Below are 11,048 nucleotides of genomic sequence, written 5' to 3'. Positions count from 1 at the left end.
TATTTTATTGTGATATTGTTGATAGTGCAATAATCTGTCAACATCCTCCATTCACCATTCTTCTTTGGTGCTAATACAACTAGTATAGCACATGGACTCAGACTCTCTTGAATCAACCCCTTCTACAACAAATCATCAACCTTGTTCAACACTTCACTTTCTACTAGTGTCATTCTATGTGCTACCTTGTTTGGAAAATTGGCTCCTGGAACCAAATTTATCTGATGACTAATTTTCCTCATTGGGGGCAATCCATCAAGTACATTATCTAATACAATATCAGAAAAATGTCCCAACATATATGTACGTACCTACTCGACTTCTTCTTTAAGTACTATATTTTGGAATTATAGCAAAACACATATGCTCGCACTTCATACCTTTGAGAAACCCCTTTCCATCAATAAAATATATTATGGCAGCACTACATACCTTTTCTTCTTTGTCCTTCAATAGCTTCAACTTATGTTTCACTCCATCTTTGGTCAAAGTGTAGGTATTTGCTTGCCCATCATGTACAACATGTTTGTGAAACTGCCATGGCCTACCTAGCAACATATTACATATGTCCATAGGTATGATACCACATAGTACCTCATCCTAGTAGCTTCCAATCTTGAACTTCACTAAGCATTGCTCATTGACCATGACCTTGTGATCATCTTGCACCCAAGAAATATGTTATGGATGTAAGTGTTTCTACCTCTTAAGCTTCAACTTGGTGACCATCATTTCTAACACTAGATTGTTAGTACTTCCACCATCAATGATCACATTACAACACTTATCTTCACATCTGCACCTTGTATGAAACAAGATCCTTCTTTGATCATGTTCATTCTCACCACTCAACATAACTCTTTTGTTAACTAGGACTTCTCCTCTTCTAGCATTTCAGAATGTGATGACCTAGCACCTTCATTAACATGTGCAACTCTGGCCTAGCATTTTGTTCTTTGATCTATCCTTCCTTGATGCTAGGTACATTCAAATGCTCTATTCCCTTCTTTTTTGCAATGAAAACATTTCCCACAGAAGCCTCCTCTACCAAATCTCTTTTCCTCTACCTCTTCCTCTTTGATCTCTATTATTCTGATCATGGAAGCTATTGGAATTTCTTCCCCTTTGGTTCTAACTACTACTCTGAGCCTCATCCTTGTTCTTATGATTATCATTACAACCTCCATAAGATTATCCATGAGATCTTCCATCATGACCTCTTCTATTATTCCTGTTGTCAAACTTCTTGCTTAGTTTCTCCTCAACCCTTAGGGAAAATTGGTATGCCTCCTCATTACTATTCATGTAGACTAGACTCGGCTCATCTTGAATACTTGGGCTTAACCTATTAAGATAATGGTCTAATTTCTCCTTATTAGCTTCCACATGGCTGATTCTAATAAGAACTCTATAGAACTCTTTGTTATACTCTTGAATAGATTTTCCTGCATGCTTCAACCCTTGCATTTTATTCAATAGATCAAGCTCATAATCCATGAGAATGAATTGTCACTTCAGTTAAGCTATCATTCATTCCCATCTAGTGATTTTGTCCTTTCCCTTTCTATTTTTATCCAACTAAACATCTTGCCACCAGATCTTCACATGTCCCTATAGTTTCACCTTTACAAACTTGACCCTATCTAGATCATCAATATCTTTACACTCAAAGTACTCCTTCAGTTCATTGATCCAATCAATCAACTCCTTTGGGTTAAGATTTTCCAAAAATGTGGGAACCTCAAACTTAGGTCTTTTTCCAATCTTGGAGATGGCCCTAAAAAGTCTCTCTTCCTCTAGGTTTAGAACTACCTCTGCTTCGATATTTTCTTCTACTTTGTCATCACTCTTTCTTTCATTTCTTACAAGAATATTTATTCCTTTACGCATTTTTTCTTCCAATACTTGCATTTTTATTTGGAGGGGTCTAAAACCCTTAGGTGTAACTCCTATAGCTCTTCCACCATGCTCTCTTTGTGGAGGAATTTTCATGCTTCCACTAAAACCCTAGTATAAACTACCTCACAATCGGTGATTTTTCTACATGCTAAGCCCAAACCATGGTCCTGGTGCTAACTACCTCATAGTTGGTGATCTTTCCATAGACTCAAAAACTCTAGCTCTAATACCACTTGATGAAGAGTGCTCCCCTTGAAACCATAAACTCATAACAAAAAAAAAAGAAACAACAACAAATGTGAGAACAAAATATAGACTTCATATTTGTACTACAAATGTGAATTTATAGAATTCACAAGTACAATATGTTAACCCACATGGGTCCCTTCATTATAGTAATCTGTAAGACTAAGTAGAAAACTACCACCCAAAGTTGTCCTAGACAATTTTTGGGCCTTTCTTAAATAGGTAATTTTATGCCACTTGGGAAGGTTCTAGACATTGAAACTTAATACCTAGGGCTAACACACCCTAAGAATACATATAGAGTCATCCAAATGCATCTTTGATAATTATTTTGGGTAGCCCAACTTCAGAAGGCCATAACTCTTGAATCGTTGCTCTGATTGGCTACTACAACCACTTTTCAAAAACACCAATTCGTAATCTACATGCTCAAAATAATGCAATCACCCTTTCGTTGAGTTTTCAAACCTTATCTAGGCACTCTAAGGCCTCCAATGGTGAGCCTAAATTTTTTTCTATAATTTTTCCACCAAAAATCTGCAATAACTTCTCTGATACTTAAGCTAGAGCAATGAGATTTTTATGTTAGGTTTATAGCTCTAAAATGAGCCTTCATGTAGAAAATGACAACATTCTAAGCTCGTATGACAAACTTACTAAAAATAACAAGTTCCCATAAATAGTAACCACCTTGTCTACTAGTCCTTATTTAAATAGAAAAGACTAAAAAGAAAATATTTTTGGGTGATGCAAGATTTCTCTTACACATAGGATGCTCCTATATTGAAAAGACTAGCAGATGAGAGAGATAATACTTCAAAAACCTACATTTGATGTAGCAAAGGTTTTGATCACCATGAGTCTTAAGTAGGTTTTTTCACACCTAGATAAAGGTGAATCAAAAAATTTGGTTTTTAACAAAGTAGAATGAATTTTTGAGGGTATACTTGACCGAAATAGTAGGTTCGATACACCCTCATCATCCCAAGATTTCTCTAGAGGTTGCTTTAGAGAAGAAAGATACAAGATGAGTTGTGAATGAAACTAATTCATTTTTGGATGGTTGCAAATGGTGGAATCATAATTCTAAAGATGCAGAGGCACAAATAATAGAGGGTAATTTGAACCTTCTACACAACATTCAGAATAACACTAACAAATTAGTTATATTAATAAACCAAGATTTTGGGTTGATGGATGAAGTGCATACTTGGGCCAATGGCTTGGAAGAATTAAAGACTATTAAAGGGAAAAGGTATCATATGTTAATGGAAGTATATAAGGTAGAAGAGTTAGATAAAATAGATTATTGGATAGGAAAAAAAGTCAACAAGCAATAAGAAAATGGAAAGGTTATATGAGGATATTCAAGAGATAAAGAATAAAGCTCAAACACAATTTCTGGAAGTAGATAAATATTATAATGTTACCATCCGAGAGACTTTTGGGGTTGACTCAAGGACTCAACTTTCTTCAGTAGAAATAATGGTGCAACAATTTAGAGAATTATTTGAGGTGACTTCATACAAATATTATATTACACAAAAATTCAAGATGGAAGAAGCATTATTGAATTTAGATTCCAGACTACAAGATTTTGTGGATACTAGGCTAGAGATTAGTAATTACCACTAGGTGATGCATAATAAATGAGTCTTTAAATCTACCAAAATCTTAGGAAATCAAAGCTATTATTCAAAATTTTGACTGAAGAGCACATCTTCACATAATTTTGGTCCAGAGGGAGGAAAACCCAGATGTTGGAAATTAAGTTCTAAACACTTAGAAAAATCTTGGAAATTTTGGAACTATCTAAAGGTGTTCTTTTTTAGAGGTTCACTTTTCACAAGGTGTGCCAAATAAAGAGATGCACTGACAATTTTGAAGATGAAGTAGTGCACCGACACTTAACTACCAAATGCCATTTTAGAGCATTATGTGCATTAGAAACACTTTTTAGTGAAAGTTTGACTCCTAGAAATACTTAGAGAAGGCCAAACTTACATATTTAGAAGTCTTAGTGACTCTAAGATCATCTCATGACTTCTCTCCTCTTACCTTCTTCTTATTTTAATGTTTTAAGTCATGTAAAGGCTTAGGAACCCATTAATTGATATAAACAAGGGTGGAGACCTACTTAGCACCATTTAGAGGGTCAGTTTGTATATAATTAGCTTTAATTTATTAGATTTTTGTTGATCTCATTGTTATTTGAAAATATGAGTGACAATCTATTTAAGTCATTACTTAACAGTACTTAGTGCATGTCAAGCAAGTAGTGTATGTCGAGCATAAGTTGTCAGATAATGCAAGCTAAGAAAAATTTATAGTATGTGTTGAGCACCAATATGTGCCCAAAAGAAAATTAGTGCCAAGTCACTCCATTTATGAGAAATTTAATGCATGTTGAGTGAACATTGGATGCTGAATCATTCAGAAGATGAGTTACAAAATTGAAGATTTAGTGGATGTCAAGCATCAGAGGCTTCAAGTGCTGAGTAAATATATTTGGACATAGTTGTTTGTAATGGTATAAACTCATATGTATACCATTTTTGGGATGACTCAAGGATTTTTTGGAGATTCCAAATGATAGGAATGAATCTATATTGAGAATCCCTATGCAATACATGCAACCAGTCAGATTAAGGGATGAATTAAGTGAAAAATTGTGTGACTCAAAGTCCTTGATTCCTACCTAACCTTAGGTCACCTAAGTCTTTTTAAAAAGGGAAAAACCTAAAGATTTTATGAGTGAAGAGAGAAGTTTACATCCGTAGACAAAGCATTCATGGTGACTAAGGAGTTGTGAGAAAGATATGAATTGCAAAATCAATTAGAGAGAATAAAGGAAAGCAAAGAGAGGAAAGAAGTGATACATTTGATTAGGAGGATCAAGTATACATCAAGAAAGAGGTTCTCTAATATCTAGTACAGAGGTTCCAACCAAAGGATTAAGGTTAAAACATTCTAACAAGCTAAGACCTAATAGTCTTTGTAAGCATTTAATAGGGTAGATGTCTCATAGGGTAGATCATAGTTTATGATCAAACATTGTAACCTTCATTGGATACACTTTACAATTGTATTAGTGAAGATTTGTGGGATTCATCCCCTCCCCAATTTTATCTTCTCATTAGAGGGTTTCTAGATCACCAAATAGCTTGTGCCATATGTGTTTATTTTCTTTCATGCTATGGATGAATATGTTTAGTTTGGTATTTTAGTTTACATGCAAACTATGAGATGGATGTGTGGTGAATAATTTAATGGATAAAGTTTTGAAGTATTGATTCATCCACCCCCCAACCCCCCCGCCCCCTCTTACAATTTACTTTCCCTATTGTATATCCAACAATTGGTATCAGCGCCTTGTTCTCTAAAAAGGAAAGCTTTGTAGCTTTGAGGAAAGATCTTGAAGATGGAGGTCTACAAGTTGGGAAAGATTATTGAGAACAAAAATATTGAAATCCATCTTTCCCTATGTCAACTTAATGAAGTAAGATTTTATTTGAAGTACTCATTAAAGAGAAGGAAAGAGATAGCTATTGAGAAAACTGACACACACTACCAAGAGGAAGACACTACTAAATTATTTATAGATGGAAACTCAAGTCAGTAGGATGCAGTGATTATATATCTAATGGAAAGGAATGGTGCTCTAATTGAAGAGGTTGGAAATCTTAATATAGAACAAGAATTCCAATTAATGTTGCTATGTGAGGTGACTGAGAAGAAAAAGGAAGCTAAGGAAATCAAAGGCACCTAACAATGAATTTAACTAAGGCAAAGAGAAGATTCCTATTGAGAAAGTCAAAGTGTAGATGAACAAGACATGGAAGAAAAGGAAGATTGTGGCACATCAAGTTCAAATGAGGTCACTTCATCCAATGGATCAGGTGATCACATCACCCCCAAATAGGTAATCAAAAGGTATGTGGGACTAATATCTATATGATATATTTTATATCAATTCTAAGAATCTAAGCTCTAAAAAATATTATATATGCATGAATAAAGATGCAATGTATTGGTCATAACCTAGAAGAAATCTATAAGTTTTGTTAGTTTTTATGTTTTTGTTGTGCATGAAAAGTTTCACAATTGTTATTGAGTGGAAATAAAATTTTAGTTTACGCCAAGCTATTAAGGGTAATAGTTTTCATCAAGCTCATTGTGGTTTCCAAGCATGAAAGAAATTATGTGTAAGTCGAGTGAGTTAAAATTGTTATGATAGATGAGCTTACAAGTGTTTAAGCACTAAGCATTTATTGTTGAGTTTTAAGGGTTATATGGTTGATTTTCAACTCATTTTCACTCATTCAAGATAAAAGAGAGCATGAAGTGCATAAGATGAACTAAGGTGAAGGATTCAAGCATTTTGTGAACTAGATTCAACTATTACTTATCACCAATCATTAGATTCATAAGGTATTTATCATATGTTGAGCTACGCTATCTGAATTATCACAAACCCTAGTTATTTGATATGGAATCTAGCTCTTCTATGGTTGTTAGGAAGGAAGGAAAATATTTTTTGAATGTTCAATTGATAAGAAATAAGATTAAATAATCATCCTTCCAAGATATTCCCAAGATAACATACAAGGGAGACCCTACTAGTGCGTTATTGATGATACCACCATAGGTTTTGATGATACAAGATGTAAGATGTTGCTACACTTGTAAGGTTGGAAGTATTGGAGACATGAAAATCAAATATTTGTATGGAAAACTATGTGTAGATGGAGTGTTGAAGGAGGAAAACAAAATTTTAGAGAGAAAAGGTTTAACCTATACCTAGATTTTCCAAATGTATTCAAAACAGAATGAATCAAGATAGTACTTAGTAGAATACATGATCACTCTATATGGTTTTAAAAAGGCCCTACCAAGATCACACAATAAATAATTCAATGAGTAATAGAGTACCCTACCCTATATTGACCTAAGAGCATGTGAAGTGATGCTAAGGAGGTAATTGAGAAGAACACAAGAGTTGTATGGAATAAAAGAGGAATGACTATTGACACAATTTCAAATCCACTAATTGTATTTGCAATGAGAATAATTGCTCACAAGTTCTTTCAATCTAGCATATTGAATAATGTGTCTTATATTATTGAGGATTTTGGCTACAAGATAGTAAAGAAGGACCACTCTATGACCCTTTCAAGTTATAACTTCAATAGTTATCAGAAAACTTTGGATCCATAGGAAAGACAAATAGTGAATAATGCAAATTTGGTTCACTACTAGTTTGTATATTCTTTTATGTGTAGAATACATTTCCTTCATTTGGAAAAGGTGCTTGGAAGACCAACAAACCTATTGGAGTTCAAATTGGAGAGTTTGTAGAGAAACATGGGGACAAATTTGAGTTAGTAATGACAAGCTATTTTGAGGGCTCTAAAAGTCTATGAAGTAGAGACTGAGGATACTAGTTTCACTAGTAGAGAAATATTATAATGATGTTTGTTTTCTACTTGATGTCAAGATCATACATATGTACATGTAGTTATTTCTAGGGTCAAATGGCTTAGGACATTTCCCTCCGTATGAGATTAATGTGGATGAGGTATCAACAACCATCACACCTTTACTTGTAGAAGAAGTAGACAAGAGTGCAACCTCATTTGGAAATTATGAGGAAGTCAAATCAAGAATCACAATAGATTTGAATAGAGCTTCCACAAAGAGAAAGAAAAACAACATTGTGAAGAAGCTTAAAGAAACATTTGGTGAAGGGGGAGAGGATGAAGAAAAAGAAGAAGATTATGAGGATGATGAAGAAGATCAACCAAACCAAGCCCCACTTGCACTAACACAAGGTCAAGGAGAGGACCAAGAAGAAGAAGTAGAAATGATAAATTTGTCAAGGAAGAAGAAGCCAATTAAGCACCTAAATCGGCATAAAAGAAGAAGAGGAAAGCCAAGGAGCCTGTAGTGAGGAAACCAAAGAAGGTTGTGAAGAAAATAGAATAGAAGCCAATAGTATCTGTTAAAAAGGCTACAACAAAGGTAACTACAAAGAAAACAAAAGAAACTGAAAAACTCAAGGCAAAAGGACTATTGCTACTATAGAGAAAGATTGGCAAGACAAACCAAAGAAGAGGAAGTATGTAGCTCCAAACGGATCAAATGAGGAGAGGACCAAATCAGATGACAACCCTCAATTCCAAGTGCTAAACTATAATCCCTCTTCTAATTTAGACAACTTGTGTGAAAATATTAAGAATAATACAAACTTGTCAGGGTTTACACATGTTGATTTTGACAAACTTGGAGTGGTAGAAATGAATAAGGTGGAGGAGTCTATATATAAGATTATGGCCACATTCAAGAACACACTTATTGATCTTTCCAACTCTTTACCCAAAAGTCTATATGATAGAGTTGAGCAAAGTTGACAATACAATTTAACTATTAAAGTGAATATCAAGTAGGCTAGTCTAGCTAGAGTAATGCCAGATTTGAATTAGTCATTAATGACTAAGGTCATAAACAAACACAAGGGTAGATCTTCTCCCAAATATAGAGCATTCAATATTTTATAGAATAGTATTGTGGAGGTTTTCAAACAGGGCACCCAAAAATGGAAAGTTACCTATGGGTTGCAAATAGAAAAGATAATTGAACAAGCACCTAAGGAGGTAGTTGAGGAAAAAGATCAACAAAAGGTAGTAGAGGTTACCAGGGATGGATCTGTCAAAGATGGACATGAGGGAGGCATAGAGAAGGAAGTGGATACACAGGCTACAACTGAAGAAGATCAACAACAAGATCAAAATGTATCTAAGGTATATATGTTGAGTGCCAGTCCCCTCATGTAGACTTAGCAAATCAACAAGATATAATTAAGATAAAGGATTCTTTTGATAACACAATGCAGAACATCAATCCTAAATGACAATGTATGATTTGAAAAGGATACTACACGATTCTAGTTTAGCTGTTAAATTATGCACTAATCCTATATTAATAAGTACAGATGAGGTTGACAAAGCATCAATAAGGGAGAAGAAAATTGACACATCTAGTGTGCCCCCTACATCTAAAGAGACAAGAGGTCCAAAATCACTATAGGGTGTCACCACTAACACACATGTTTCAATGCACATTGTGGTATATAATTGAAAAGACTCAATGACATCAAATGTCAACACATTAGTCCCAAATGCTTCAATGCAAGTAGTTTTGACCAAGGAGTAGGATGGGACACAAGTCCATATAGGTGAGGAAGGAAGTCCTACACCTATCTCACATATACAAGGTGAAGAAGAAAACATAGAGAAGGAGAAGGATAGGACTGAAGAGTTAGTTTTTACTACAAAACTAGAGGAACAAATAGCAATTCAAACATTGGTTACCCTACCAATCTTTACATCTCCTTCCTAGTCAAATTCTTCACAAGCCAAGTGTAGATGCTACACCATTGCAATCATCAAGGCCTAGTCCTGATACATCTAGGGTTAGAGAAGACACATCTTATGGACATGTCAACTTATATGAGGTGATTGAACTAAAAAGCTTGATCTAGCAACAATCACCATAGAAGAAATTAGTATATTGTAGGAAGCTCTAGCAAGGAAGAAGAACCAAGAGTTACTTAGAAGGGAGCACAAGAAAAGACAAGTTCTATATGACATCAACAAAATCTTTCTTGATGCATTTAGCCTCCTAGCACCTAATGAAGAAAAACCTATTATTGAGAAACTAGTGAATATTGTTGATAAAATCAGTGATGCAGACCTGGACAAAAATACTAAACTTCTCGAATGGTCTGAGAAAATATTCTAAGCAAAGGTTGATGAAAATATTTGTAGTAACATTGCACTAAGATAGGTTGACTTAGCAACCAAGATGAAAGATTTGAATAAGGTCTTAGAGAATATATTTTATCTATACACAAAGCTTTGTGATGTGAATTTATTCACAGAAGAAGCATAGAGGTCTATTGACTGGTAGTAAGGAGATTTAACAACTATAGGTAATATTCTTAAGTTATCTCCTAGTCAATGCTAGACTCATTTTCAAAGATTGTTATCTATTCAAGGTCAGCTAGTTGCATTACATGCACAAGATGCAAATATTAGGGCTACCTTGATCAATATTCAAGCCATGTTGACCCCACACATGGAGGTGATGCACAAGGAATAAACCTTTATAGAAACACTATTGAATAAATATTCCCATCTGTCTACTCGTGAGGGCCTAGTGGACCTTGTTGTCAAGCTAGATGTTCAAATTCAACTTCTAGAGGTAGTGTGCAACAATTGGGATGCAACACTCAAGATCATAATGGAGGTCCATTGTGATGCCCTACCTGGAGATCCTTGGAAGGTAAAAGCACAAACCTATGTCACCCTTTTGTAAAGGAAAAGGCTAACAAAAGTATAATTGTTCACCTCCAATGATATAAAACTAGTATTATTATTTAGAATTTGAAAATAAAGTAAACTAATGAAATGTGTAGAAATGGATGAAGTTTAGGATTACAAGTTTTAATAATTATTTGGAATAAGAATTGATATATATTTCTAATTTTTATAGATAAATTATAGTTGCTAAAAAATGTTGAAAATTAGAGGTCTAGTTCCCACCACAAAACTATATAGAAATAAACTTATTTCCCTTTGATCTCAGAATAAGTTATAGATAACATATATAGCTAGAAAAATCAAATAAAAAATTGGCTTTAGACCTATATTTTCTCTTTTATAATGATTCAAATCTCAACTCACCTGAAATCGATAGCTTTCATCTCACACCACATTTTAAAAAATAAACCTATTCTACCTAGAAGAAAAATTATGCATTCTTGAAGAAGACTCTCTCCTCTAGAACATCATATAATTTTTATATTTTTTTGATATGATAAATAATATTTTTTTCTTTCTCAA

The sequence above is a fragment of the Cupressus sempervirens genome, chromosome 10 (genome assembly GCF_028749045.1).
Source record: "Cupressus sempervirens isolate cs-2001-9-10 chromosome 10, ASM2874904v1, whole genome shotgun sequence".
Lineage (NCBI taxonomy): Eukaryota > Viridiplantae > Streptophyta > Pinopsida > Cupressales > Cupressaceae > Cupressus > Cupressus sempervirens.
This window is presented reverse-complemented; position numbering follows the sequence as displayed.